Source organism: Fundulus heteroclitus, chromosome 3, assembly GCF_011125445.2.
Source record: "Fundulus heteroclitus isolate FHET01 chromosome 3, MU-UCD_Fhet_4.1, whole genome shotgun sequence".
NCBI classification, from domain to species: Eukaryota; Metazoa; Chordata; class Actinopteri; order Cyprinodontiformes; family Fundulidae; genus Fundulus; species Fundulus heteroclitus.
Genome location: NC_046363.1, coordinates 32700823 through 32714228, shown reverse-complemented (window position 1 = coordinate 32714228; position 13406 = coordinate 32700823). Strand labels below are relative to the sequence as shown.

General features: G+C 41.2%; 1 long non-coding RNA gene across 1 annotated transcript; it reads right to left on the bottom strand.

The window, feature by feature from the left end:
* Nucleotides 1-2391: 2391 nt before the first annotated feature.
* LOC105934873 lies at nucleotides 2392-12064 on the bottom strand. Its single transcript, XR_001166733.3, has 3 exons — nucleotides 11921-12064; nucleotides 5652-5748; nucleotides 2392-3530 (listed from the first exon to the last, which is right to left on the bottom strand). It is a non-coding gene; the product is annotated as an uncharacterized LOC105934873 (long non-coding RNA).
* Between the last annotated feature and the right edge of the window lie 1342 nt (nucleotides 12065-13406).

Genomic DNA, 13406 nt, shown 5'->3' with positions numbered 1-13406 from the left:
CTAATTATCTTATTTTAGGGGTCAAAATAATATATTATTTACCTGCTCAAATCTAGGACAAAAACATACATTTTAAGAACATTTTACTTATTTTTAGATCCGTTTTTGCAGAGTGAAGCAGATCCTGATCTTTATGTCAGTAAATGGCTGCAAGAAAATAGTTACTATCCTAAACTATATCTACAGTTATGACAAATGTTCAAGACAACACGAATTGTGAGAAACAAGGACCCAGGATTTTCGTGCCACCATGCATGCATACAAACGTGTTTCCTGTAGACAGGATTCTGAGGGAGGTATAAAAAAAATCTGCAAATGTTGATGTTAAAGAACTGCTATAATACTGGGTATTGAAGGTGGTTAGAAATCATTATAAGTACATTTAAATGATTAGATATGGCAATATATCTTTGCATATTAGGTTCTAACACAGTAATATATATATACCTTGTTCAATATGTTTTTTTCTTTATATATATATATATATATATATATATATATATATATATATATATATATATATATATATATATATATATATATATATATATAGGGTTAACCCTGTAATCACATAATGTCAGTATGTGATGGAAACACACATGGATGATGCTTACAGCCCTCCGAAATACAAAGTCTGTTCTCTCCGGACATCTTTGTTGATTTCCATGAGGTGGTCTGTGCTCATACGTCATGTCACGCAAAAGATTGTGGGATACCTTAAGGGTTCTTAGCACCGGTAAAGGACGTCACCGGGTGCAAAACTAGCCACGGGAGGAAGCGTACAGGCTACTTTTCCTGCCTCCTTTCTTACTGACTGCACAATTCGGACAGCACTAAACATGGCGACCGCTGACGCATTTCCGCATTGGCTAAAGAGTCCTTAATCTATAAGGGCATTCGGATTGAGCCTAACAAATGCCTGTTTGTTGTGAACCTGGAGGGGGTCAGGGTGGTAAGTGCCTCCTTTAGATTTAAAGAGACAGCACCAAAACAAGTTGTTCTAAGACACGCCTGAAAACAGGGTTACAAAGGGGGAACATGGAGTGAATTAACAAAGAATTAAGACCAAAGCATTGCAGTTCCACTTTATATAGACCACAACTGAACGACTTCAGTGTGAAAAGGAAGAAGTGAAAAGCAGGATATGTCCGCTTTAAGACTTTTTACACAAGGTTTCTCAATAAATGCCACTAGCACTGCATATACTCAGTTAAATGAAAAATATCTGTTTCAAATCAATACTTTTATATCCACTTGATCTAAAAGTGCTTCGTAGGCTTAAACTTTAGACCCATGAAAATATTTTGTCTAACGGCCAGCACATAAGGTACAAAAACAAGAAACTCTCCTATTAGTAACTGGATACCCCAGTGTTAATGTTTATGTTTGTTAAGGAGCACAAGTCACTGAATTTTTATTAAAAGTTGAAGATCAACTCAACAACAGCTTTACAGCCTGGTTTGAATCTATTGTAGGGTTAAATTTGCCAAACTATATTTATTCAAACCTTCTGCCGTCCCAAAATGTTCAAAAACGTCTCCCCCTTAGAGCTTTTCTATGCTTAATATAAAAAAAAGGACCATTAAATAAAGGCTGTATTTTATGAAATTGAAATGCACGATAATCCCAAAAACACTTCCCACCAATGACCTCATCCGCATCCTTTTGTCTCTCCAGCACAGAACCAGGCCGATTATTGTGACGCCTCAGCGGTCAACCAATGGTCGCTCTTCGTTTGGTCTTGTGTCCTCATGCTAGCGTCACGTCGATGCCAAAGGGAGATTTTTACCCAGTGACATGCGAGCTAGAGAGCGATGGGGAGGAGCCTATGGCGTGGGCAGAGGGTTAGGGAGTCACGTGGCACCCAACGAGAACTCAGACTGTCACAGGGCATCACATCAGCTTCGAGCATCCATGCACACACGGTATACCTCCACGCCCTGCAAGAGAAAGGGGAAAAACGTGCCGAACAGCTTTCGCTTACCTCTGCCCAATTTCTAAGCTCAATTCCTTTAGCTTGTGAGTTGGAGGTTGCATTAATATTCTTTGAGTTATTCAAAAATTTAAACAAAACCTGTAAGACATCTAAAACCTGCCTTACACTTTGGCTTCCTTTCCTAATATAAACCCTAAAGAGCCTTTTACACGCATTGTGCAACTTGCATTTGAAAAACAGGCACCAAGCAGGATAAAAAAATAAAAAAAATTTAAAATGCACCCTCACTTAGGAGACATAGCACGCGCATCAGGCCGACCGCATCCTGTTGCGTGCAGATGACACCACAGATTCTCAGTTGCAGGAAACAATGTCACGCTACAGCTCAATGTGCCAACCTCCAGGCTCAGCCAGTTTAGACTTTAGACAGAACATTATCAAACATCCGCTTGAAATCTCTTAAAATATTCACAGCTTTATTGAATCTTTACAAAATAAAGTGATACATTCATTCATCAATTTAAAAAAAAACAACAAAAAAAACAAACAAGACTCGTGGAAATTGCAATTATTACTTTCTACACAGACATGCGTTTCACCAAAGTTACACGGTTGGATAAAAATGTGCGGATCCTGCACGAAAGGCTCTCATTAACAGTCTCACACACAGACGACTTTGTGGATTGTTAAAACAATGAAGTCACACATTAAACGGCGAGTTTTTCAGAGTCCCTTTGCGGATCCACTCTAGCGTTTTAAAAAGGTTTCGATAGTTTTGTGCAAATATTCACTGATAGATACAGCTCACGTGTATAAAACAGATCACAGCTTGGTATCTGTACAGAGGGCTCCACAATATTCTGGTAGAGAATGAAAAACAAAGTCAAAGGATTGAAAAGGAAACGAGTTATCCCCTGTTTATCCCTACTCTGGGTCTGCCATCACTTCATTGGGAGGTACAGCCCAGTCAGCCTTCCCTTACAAAGGAGCATTCAGAATATGTAACCCTTTTTTTTTTTTTGGCCAAAACGTGTTTCACAGTGAAGGTTTTTCTCCTTTTTACGGATCAGAACAGCACTGAGGTCATCCTGCAAGCATGCACCTTTGTAATGACTAATGCTCAGACCCATTTGGCAGTAAGCTGGTTTCCACACACCTAAACCAGTTCCCCTCGTGACCCCAAATAATCAAATCCCCCAAATCTCTGGAGGTTCTTGCAACAGAAAGTGTGAAAAAAAAAAAAAACTTTAATTGACCCTTAAAGTTCTGTTTGTAGATACGTGAAGGATCCCAGGAAGTCAGTGAATGGTTGTGCTCAACGACCGAGGTGAGAACAAGTGCTGTCCCCAAACACACACACCCCCGTCTCTTGATTCCCCCTCCTTTATTTCCTCTGGTTCTCATTGGTTCATCCATCATCTCCAGACGACGCATCGGCCACGCCTCTTCAGGGTGCAGGCTGGACATGGACCTTCTCCGTCATCTGCTTGGCACTGTAGTAGGACAAACTCAGACCCATGATGGCCAGCATCATGGCGATCTGGTTGACGGCGCGGTCGTGTGGCTGTGTCTGGACCTCGCCGGCAACCTGCCTCTGCAGAGACAGAAAAGGAGCGAGGGTTCAGCACGGTGCTGCTCTGCCCAACAGGACCCCAACAGGACCCCAACGTCTTATTGGTTGGACTTGTGTTTATGGTATCAGTGCTGCATCTCAAATTAAAATATCATGGTTAATTTATTTCAGTAATTCATTTGGAAAAGTTAAGCTTTAAACTTTAAATCACATATAGGGACATATTTCAAGGATTTATTCAGGTAATTTGGATGAATACAGCTTAAAGCTAATGAGAATTCAAAAATCTGTTTCCCTGAAAATAGAAATAAAGACTAATGAAAAGTGTTTTAATTACTTGGAGGACTACTGGTGCATATATGTCCGTTATATGCACCAAATACTAGGATGGGGCTCCTTTTGTCAATGACTTGCCATTGAATATCCATTAAGTCAGCAGTCTTTCTCATGATTATGTGCTCCAAGATATTACATTTGTGAAATAAAAATCTATTTTTAATCATGCCCTAATTTTTTTTTATTAGAAGTTGAATTTGGCCTTTTCTAGGTTTTACAATTGACTGAAATAAATATAAAGATATACAGCATTGCATATGAAAAATCTATTCACAAGGTTTGCTTTTTGAACTGAATTACTGAAATAACTTTTCATTGATATTAACATTTGTTGAGATGCAACTGCATATCAAGACAGTTTTCCTTCTGAAATAAAAAAAGTGCCATTTCAGACTTTTTCCCCATGTGATCAAGGAGGAAGCACCTTTAAAAATTTTGCACGATACTTTCCTAAAAAGGGGAACAGTGTCCTGAATGGAGGTGTATGAAAAGAAACGTTTTAATATTAAAAAAAACAAAGAAAAAAAAAGTAAAAAGAAACCAAAACTCTGGCTGGACTACAGGCTGGACCTTCTCCGTCATCTGCTATATATATATATATATATATATATATATATATATATATATATATATATATATATATATATATATATATATATATATATATATATATATATATATATATATATATATATATATATATATATATATATATATATATATAAAATAACATATTGAACAATGTACTCACTGAGCCATATAATGCCATTCTGTACATTAGAAGAATTATTATGACCTTACCACAGGGCCGTGTACAATTTTAAAGGCAGTCACTTTCTTTTGTTTTCATAAAGAGACGTTCTTTGTCTCTGAATTAGAGAAAAGTGCCATAGCCAAGACTTCTGCACAATGGATGAGACATATGCCGCCCCCCCCCCCCCCCCCCCCCCCCCACCCGGTGGAGGATTACTGTGGCAACAAAGGAAACTATAATGACTAGTGCCCCTTGCCAATTATGACGGGATGAAAGAAGATTCTGGCTCTTATAACTGCATAAGAGAAACGCTGCTACTCAAGTGTTGCACACTGCAGGTCAGCTGGCTTAGGGAATCCCACAACACTTTTCACTTGGTATCAAGAACGGCAATTTTTGTCTGCTTGGAAACATTCCTGATCGCAGACAAGAACTAAAGGTGCAGTGGACTGGAGATCAGAGCAGGGCAGTACAGTGGCAGCCCACTGCTCCCTCTAAAGGATGATTTAAATGAAGACGATGAGAATTATTATTACTACTATAATTATTATCACTCTTATTAAAATAAGTTTTTAAAACTTGGGCTGACTCGATTTAAACAGAGGGAGATAGTCGATATTACGGCTGTCTGACGGGGGCGGTGGGAGTTCCCCATTTGGGGAGCGGCTGAACGCTCTACTCCCCATGGTGCCGAGACGGCTGGAAGGGACGATGAGGTGGATGGAGGAAGAGGACCGAAGGGAGCGGGAGAGGGGTAGAAATGTGTAGAAGATCTGACAGGTAAATGTTGTGAATAGCTTTGAACGTGTGCAGAAGGATTTTAAACTGTGTTTTTGATTTGACTGGAAGACAGTGCGGCTGCTGGAGGACAGGCGTGATGTGGAGGAAAGGGGGGGGGGGGCGCTTTGGTGGTAAAGCGGGCTGCTGAATTTTGAACCATGCTTATGGGGAGGGTGAAACAGGTGTTTGTTCTACATTTTTCCTCAAGTCTATAAATGAAAACATCATCGTAAGCGTAATAACACTATGCTGCTAATATTGGTGCTAAATACCTGGAGAAGGCGGAAGTATCCAGGAGTGAGCCTGCCCAGTCTGATGATCATGTCTGCAGGAATGATGGATCAGGGAACCCCTGGGCTGGTTCAAGACCTACATTAGAGAAGAACAAACGAAACTAAAATATACTTTTGGATTTCATGTGAATGATACATGCAAAGAAGTACAACAGAGCTTTTAAAGTCAGCCAAAATAGAAGAGGCGCTCCTTTGTCCTAGCTTGCAAATAAACTAAAACACGAGGAAGGAACATCTTGTGCCTGGAGCTATGGCACAAAACTGCACACGTGTGCAGAACATGTATGATCGCCTTTCAGTGCATGTCATCTGGGGATCTGTCCGATTCGTCCCTCCAGCCTCGGTCCCTGTTCATTTCACACTCTCAAAGTCGGGAAGCCCCCCTAATCCGCCGCCCCATGCCCTCCCCTCAGTTCTGAGTTATTAAATTATCATGTTTGAACAAGATCTGGGTCAGAGCAACAGAGCCCGTATTCATGCTGCGTCATGAACTGACACGGCAAAACCGTGGTCCTTCTCTCATATTAAGATAAAAACAGTTAGAGAATCAGCGATCACGTGGCTTTGCTTTACATGGCTGGACAATGACGGCATAAACGGATCAAAGGAAGAAAGAAAAAGGGATGGCTTTCAGACCAAATCGAGGCGCTAACTTTAACTTTAAGGTTTTAAATGCAAAGAAAATGGAAGGGGGGGGGGGGGCAAACCAGAGATGGGAAGATCTAAAAAAAAAAAAAAAAAAAAAAAAAAAAAAAACATTAAAATGCAATAATGAGCAACGTCTTATGGGAAAAAAAGCTGGTATTGATACCGTAAAGTTATGTTAAACCTGGGTTGTATGTTCCAGAAAAAAAAGGAAGTAGGAGGACTGAAGAGAGCGTATAAAAAAAAAAACTAAAGCAATAATCCGCCAACCTGTGGAGTTACACCCCTTATAGAAAAAAAAATGCAATTATTCCAAGCTTTGAAAAGTTGCTCCCCGAGTCAAGAGCTGATCATGAAAACCAGATGGGCTTCTCACCGTCAGCAAAAAAAAAAGGAAGAAAAGATCACTCCTGTCGGAACAGTGGGATCTTCTGCTTCCACAAGCAGAATAACAAAAAACTCCCAACAGTGATGAACCTGAACCAGAACGAGAGCTTCTGCGCCGCGCTCCGCCTTTTTATACGGCCCAGCTCTTACCCAACCAGATCTTCAGGCTCGCCCTGCGACACACGCCCACTTCTGCAACACATACGCACCGCTGTCCAAATCCATTACTCTCAGCAGGTCACTTTCCCAAAACGCATGCCTACTGCCTCCTTCCAGAACAACAGATATAATACGCTCCTTTAGGTTAGAACGAGGGAAATGAACAGAAGAAGGGAAAGGAAAGCGTATCGTCAGGGTACTGGGTTATATAATCTGCATGACGTGTTTAAGTAATCTAGGTTTGGACAGCTGTCATAAAGTGAGTGAAAATGCCAAAAACAACACATTTAAACATCTTAAAAATTCAAAAACTATTTTCTGGTGTTTTGTTTTTTTAATCATGTCACGGATTATATAACTAAATTTCCATTTTACCGAGTGTTTAGCTCTCCAGAGTCAAAACAGCACTTAACGCCATGCAACCTGAGCTCCCTGCATGAGGTCCAGGAGGTATGAATCTGCCTCTAAACCGCGCAGATCTGACGACACGCAGCCAACACACAAAACATCGGGTCAGTTTGTAACAGCGAGGAGCTCTGAATGAGCCACCGAAAATCCCACCTTAACCGAACACCACAAACTTAGTGAATAAACCAAACCGGCCCTGATGATAGAGCAAGCATGTGTAATAAGGCTCTGTGACAGAGAGTTGAAGCGATTTAACACCCAGCACGTCTACATACAAAGCAAATACACCGGCCACTTTATTAGGTACATCCATCGATTGCTTAACACAAATCAGCCAATCACTTTTCAAAAACTGTATGCATGTGGGCTAGATGTGGTGATGATGGCTTACAGAAGAACAGACAAAGATTTAAAGCGGGGGGGGGACGAGAAATTAAGGTCACTGAACTTGGAACGCTTGTTGGCATTTCCGGAACTGCTCATCTGCTGGGATTTGCGAGCACAGACCATCTCTCAGGTTTTCCCTGAAACGTCCAGAAAGAAGCTAAAAACACCAGGGAGCGCGAGCCGTGGGAACCAAAAAAAAAGCCTTTGCCGACGTCTGTGGATAATGAGTGGGCTGGTTTGAAGAAAAAGAAAGGGGTTCATTCGTTACAGCCAAAATGTGAAAAATACCACGTCGGTGCACAGAAAACCTCAAACCAAGCAGATGGGCTACGGCAACAGAAGACCAGACCAGGTGAGCGCCGTATCAGCCAAGAACAGGAAACTGAGGCTACAGCTGATATAGACTTGGCAAAAACGGGATAATAACTGGAAGGGTAAAATGACGGTCGATGATTCCAAAAACAGTAAAAAACAAAGCAACTGCACTTGGTCGATGATAAACCTGGATTTCAGCTACGGCTGCACGACATCAGGAAAACATGTAATGGCGATATTCTTTGCTGTTTATCGCGATGCCAATATCTGTTATGATAACTATCACATTGGGCTCTTTATAATTTAGTATGTTTTAGTAGATTGCCACTAAAAGTATAGATCAAATGTGGGGATTAAGGGCAGTAAAAGCCAAAGATAGCTTGAAATATAATGTCCTACCAAATAAATAAAAAAAATCTGCAGCCACTTCGTGGTGTTGTCTTGTCGACGTGAACCAAACTCTCTGAGGAATGATTAGAGAAGCGTAACCTTGCAAGTCGTATTGATAATGTGTAGCACACTCCGTTCTGCACACTATCAATCTGGGTCTGCTTCCATCGAATCTGTTCGGGGAAAGGAAAGACATTCAGCAGAACTTTGCAAACTGATTGGACGAAGCGCCACCGAGAGCCCGCCTACCAACGGTTGGTTTAAGCGAATCGTGGTATCAAATGAAAATGTAAGCAGCAGGCGTCATGAGAAACCACAACAGGTTACGCTGGTCAAGAGACTGAACTACTTCCTGTTCTTCTTTCAAAGATGAAATGGTGGATTCTGACAAAACAGACGTGACAGCAGCAGCAGCTACGCGTGCGCCCGCCTGCGCTGCCATGCTAACGTTGGTTAGGCTGTGGGCTCGGCCCCTCTTGATTTGGTCACAGCTGTATGTCCCGCCTTAAGCCACAACGCTGCAACGTGATTGGCCCTGACCGCTTTTGGTTCGGTGCTAAACGGTTGAGGCGGGATTCACGTGTTTGTGAACGCACAAATACACTGAGAGTTAATCTTGCAGGCAAGGTTAGCAAATATTAAGACATTTCACTAAAACAAAGCTAATCAAGAGAGAAAAATTCAAGTAAATTTTTTATTTTTTTTTTCAAAGTTAATGTTAGCGACTTTGCAGCTTACTCAGGAAATACTGAACGAATAGAGTGCCGTGTTGCTGATGTTGGCAATAAAAATAAGATTTTCTTCCTGAGGAGTCAGATGTTGTTCCTCCAAAGTACTGGTCCATGCACATTGCTGCAATAGTTTCTAATTTTAAAACAATAAATGTACACATATGGATAGAAAGAAGAGGAAGACGGTTTAGTAACTTCTTTTGAGTACTGCTCAGCGTCAGAGTCTCTTTTCATAAATCCTATCAAAGAAATTTTAATATCTAAATAAAAGCAAAAAAGACTGATTGAAATATAAAATAATGTGGAAAAACAGGAGCTTCTTTTTTATCTGAGCTTTTTTGGGCCCCATTAGCTCAAGGGGCACCAGAACGTCTGTAACGTCAACTCAAAGCGCAGCTTTCCTTAAGAAAAGAGAATATAAGGTGTCAATTATGTACAAAACTTTACAGTAAGTGCTGCCATTACTGCAACGTGATAGATTCTGCCAATTCACCATTCTTTTATGCGATCTAATTAAAGCAAATATATCCCTTAATCATGATCAACAAGTTCAGTGACGATCGTAGAGGAAATGATGTTGGAAACTGAACTGGCCAACCCAGTGTAACTACTTCATTGGATCAAAGTTGTCAGATGTTTTCACCTGCTTTTTAAAACATGCATGCATGTATTGACATTATCAAGAATTTCCTGCAAGAGTCAAGGCCCAGTCGTTAGGGCGTGGTCCGGTTCACGCGTTGGCAAGAGTCCAGGTGAATTATCCACAAACTATTCATGTTGCAGGTAGTGACCAACATGAAAGCTGGAGGGCGTTCCCCATCGGTGCATCACCTATGGCGCTGCTAAAACCCTCAGCTGCAAACGAGTCCCGTCACAGATCTGAGGCAAAGCAAGTAAAACTGTCTTCTGAATGAGAAGAGTATCTTCCCAAGCCATGAAGAAGAATGCGCTGGTCAGATCCTGTGGTTGTTAATAAGCCTTAAAAAGCTAGTGGCCCAACCATCGGGCCCATAAATAATTCCTCGAGTACACGCTGTACTTTCCGCCGCGCAACCAATAACGTTCCACCATCTGGCCTTTCTTCCTGTCTTGGTCCCGCCTTGTTGTGTCACTTTCCGCCCCCCAGCAGCCCCTACCCCCCTGCAGTGAACAGCCACGTGAAATATGGGCCCATCTGCAACCGTAGCAGAACCATTGAACAACTAAGAAAAAACCTCCTGCTGCACAAAGAGTCCCGAGTGTAACATCAGCGCCGTTAATCTGCCCGTCTCGCCACGGGAGCAGCTCACACACTGGACATCCTCCACAGTCATGACTGTGGCATGCCACCATTGTTGCTCCTGTGTGTCAGAGTCAATATGTCAGCGTGCGCAAGCTCTGGTGAAGTGATCCTGCGGTGACTAAGAAACCGATCATACCTGTTCCTGTTCATTGAAAAATGAAGAAATGATTAAGTCCCAGCTGTTGCAAAAGATGCTGGATATGCAGCCACTCCCTTAGAACCACAAACATTGAGAAACACCAAGCTGGATTAATTCAGAAATTCATTTGGACCGCGAACAAGCAAGTCGTTCAGCTGTCAAACACATTTGGATTACAATAGAAAACCCTCAAGCAAGCATAGATTCCCCATAATGAGCTCTGAAAACTGGGTTTATCAAAGTTTATTGGTTTGTAAAAATATAGATTTTTCCAGCATTTTGCACTTAAGTCAAAGAATTTATGACAGTAAAACAGAACCCAAAGGTTTTATTCTGTGCCCTAATGGTTAAAATACTGCGGCTGACTCGCACATTTTATAACTGGGAGAAGGTGAGCCAGTATTTAAAGCACTATAAAAAAAAGAAATCACTCTTAAAAGTTGTCACACTCAAGTCCAAATCCACTTAAGGAGGGAATGAGTGACCAAAAGGTTTTAACCTTTGTAAATGTGTGACTTTTTTCCTGTACTGTCACTTTAAATCAGGGGGGAAAATGCATTTAAGCATATGTTTTCGGTTGAGCTCTAGGAAGCAAAACTTCCCAGACATTCCCCTACAGCAATTGGACCCGAGTAGTTCCTGAAGTGGAAGAGCACAAAGTGTTCATTGCAGAGACAGGTAACACTCATAAAAAGTCCTGAAAATACTGTGAGAGAAGATTCAACTGGGAAAATATAACTCAAATTTCAACCATTTAGGACTAAAACGTTTTAAAGTTTGCAAAAATGTTAGGTTTAAAAAGTATGAAACCTCTTTCCTCTACCTGTATAACTAGTTATAAAGCTTTTCATGCTTTATATAGTTGTTGTTTTGATGATCTGGGTAAGAGTGACATAAACAAAGCCTTTCGTGCTCAACTTATTTTTGGAAAGCAAAAACAAAAATCACAAGTTCTGCTTTTCTTCAAACAAAACTTTACTGTAAAAGAAAATGCAATCAGATGTCACATTTAGCAACATTCGGCTGTTTTTAAATTACCCCGCCATGTAAATCTGCTCATATCTGATGCGTCTCCCACTGATGAGCTCATCTTGGTTAATTAAACGAATCCAGCTGAGCGCGCAACTTTCCCCACAGAAAACAAAATTTACCAACATGAAAAAGCTCCTCTCTCTCTCACTCTCTCTGTTAAAAAGTTGCAAAAACATCTAAAGTGAGGTTTGTTTAGAAAAGAATCCAGTGGTTCGGGAGTTTAGCGTAGAGAACAGGCGAACTTTTTGGCGCAGAGAGAGCGCAGGACGCGCACTGCGCTGCTTTCAACTAAGCGCTCCGGACTCCAGAAGACTCATCAGACTCCGTCCTCTCCGTCCCCCCCCCCCTTGTCCCTCAAAAGCTGGCCGCTTACCTGCAGCTGTCCGGGGGCAGAGCGTGTTGGCAGGGGGAGGGAGCAGCCGTGGGCTCGGCCAGCCTGCGTTTGGGTGAACAGTACACTGTGTTCGCTTTAAAAAAGACTTTATAGGAAGCCGGGGATGCACACATGTCGTGTGGCGGTGGCAAAAGGGGAGGGGCACCGCGTGCGCTCCGACACGCCGCTGTTCATCACACGGACCCACGCCACGCAGACCCCCGCAGCACGGGAGGAATGGGCCCGTCCGCGCTCCTAACGCTGTTTCTGAACCTCCGTGTGCTGCAGGAACATTTTGTCTCTTTTTGGGAAATGTTGTACAGGAGGAACCCGCACATGCCGTCCGGAGAACAGGCGCTCCGGGGCGTTTTTAGGTTTAAATACGAAACAAATGGGCAAAGGAGCTGGAGAAGTAGTGCAAACATGCAATGTGCTGACTCTGGGTTTTCATGGAAGTAGAAAAAAATTATAGTTGGACCTGAGTTTTATTCAGTGGTGCCGGGGTCACCAACATGGTGCCCGCAGGCACCAAGTAGCACCCAAGGATCACATGTGGGTCCCTCAAACCCTCCAGTAAGCTGTATTTAAAATGCTATTTTATTCAGTTGCTCTTCTTTTTAATCATACTTGTATTTACATAGATTTAAAAACAACAAAAGCATTAAAAACATACCCTATATTTGAAATATACTGTATGTTTTTAATGCTTTTTTTTCTCTCAACATAGTTTCTCGTTAAAATATATTAAAAACTCCTTTATCACTTGAACCGTAACAAACTGTTCTGAGTCCTTGGGTCTTTTTAAGTCATTTTTTTCTTAATATAGTTTATCTGAATGAAATAAATTGTTAAAATACATGTATATTTATCATTTGAACCATACCAAACCATTCTTAAGTCCTTGGGTCTTTTTATTCCATTTTATTAAATAAATATCATTTCTGGAAATAATGAAAATCTTTGTTTGATTAATTGTTTATAAGGATACATTTTTAAGGATAATTTTTTCTTCAAACTACTTTTTAACCTTGTGCATGCTGTAAAAACCGAGAGATTTTGGCTTAAAAATACTTTTTCAATTCCAATAATGTAATCATGCTAATTCCACTTATGTTCATCCATTAAAATGATTATCAATTCAAAAACCCTTAGATGAATAATTAGGGTAGGGTGAAAGAGTAAAGATGGCATTCTTTGGTCGTTTAGCCTCACATTGTCCTGACATGACCCTTAGGTGCGCACCCCCCTTTGAAAAATCCTGGATCCGCCCCTGATTTCGGACTATAAGGCGTACTTAAAAGCCTTTCAATTTAAAAAAAAAAATGTATGGTTCGCCTTACATATGATTACCGTTGTGCTTACTGACCGATTTTATGTGGTACATTGCGCTGAAAAATCTGTTAAAATGTGTAAGTACGACTTTGGTTTTTGGTTAGCAACGAAGTCGCTCCGCTCAATGGATATTCGGAGCATTACGGTGCACTGT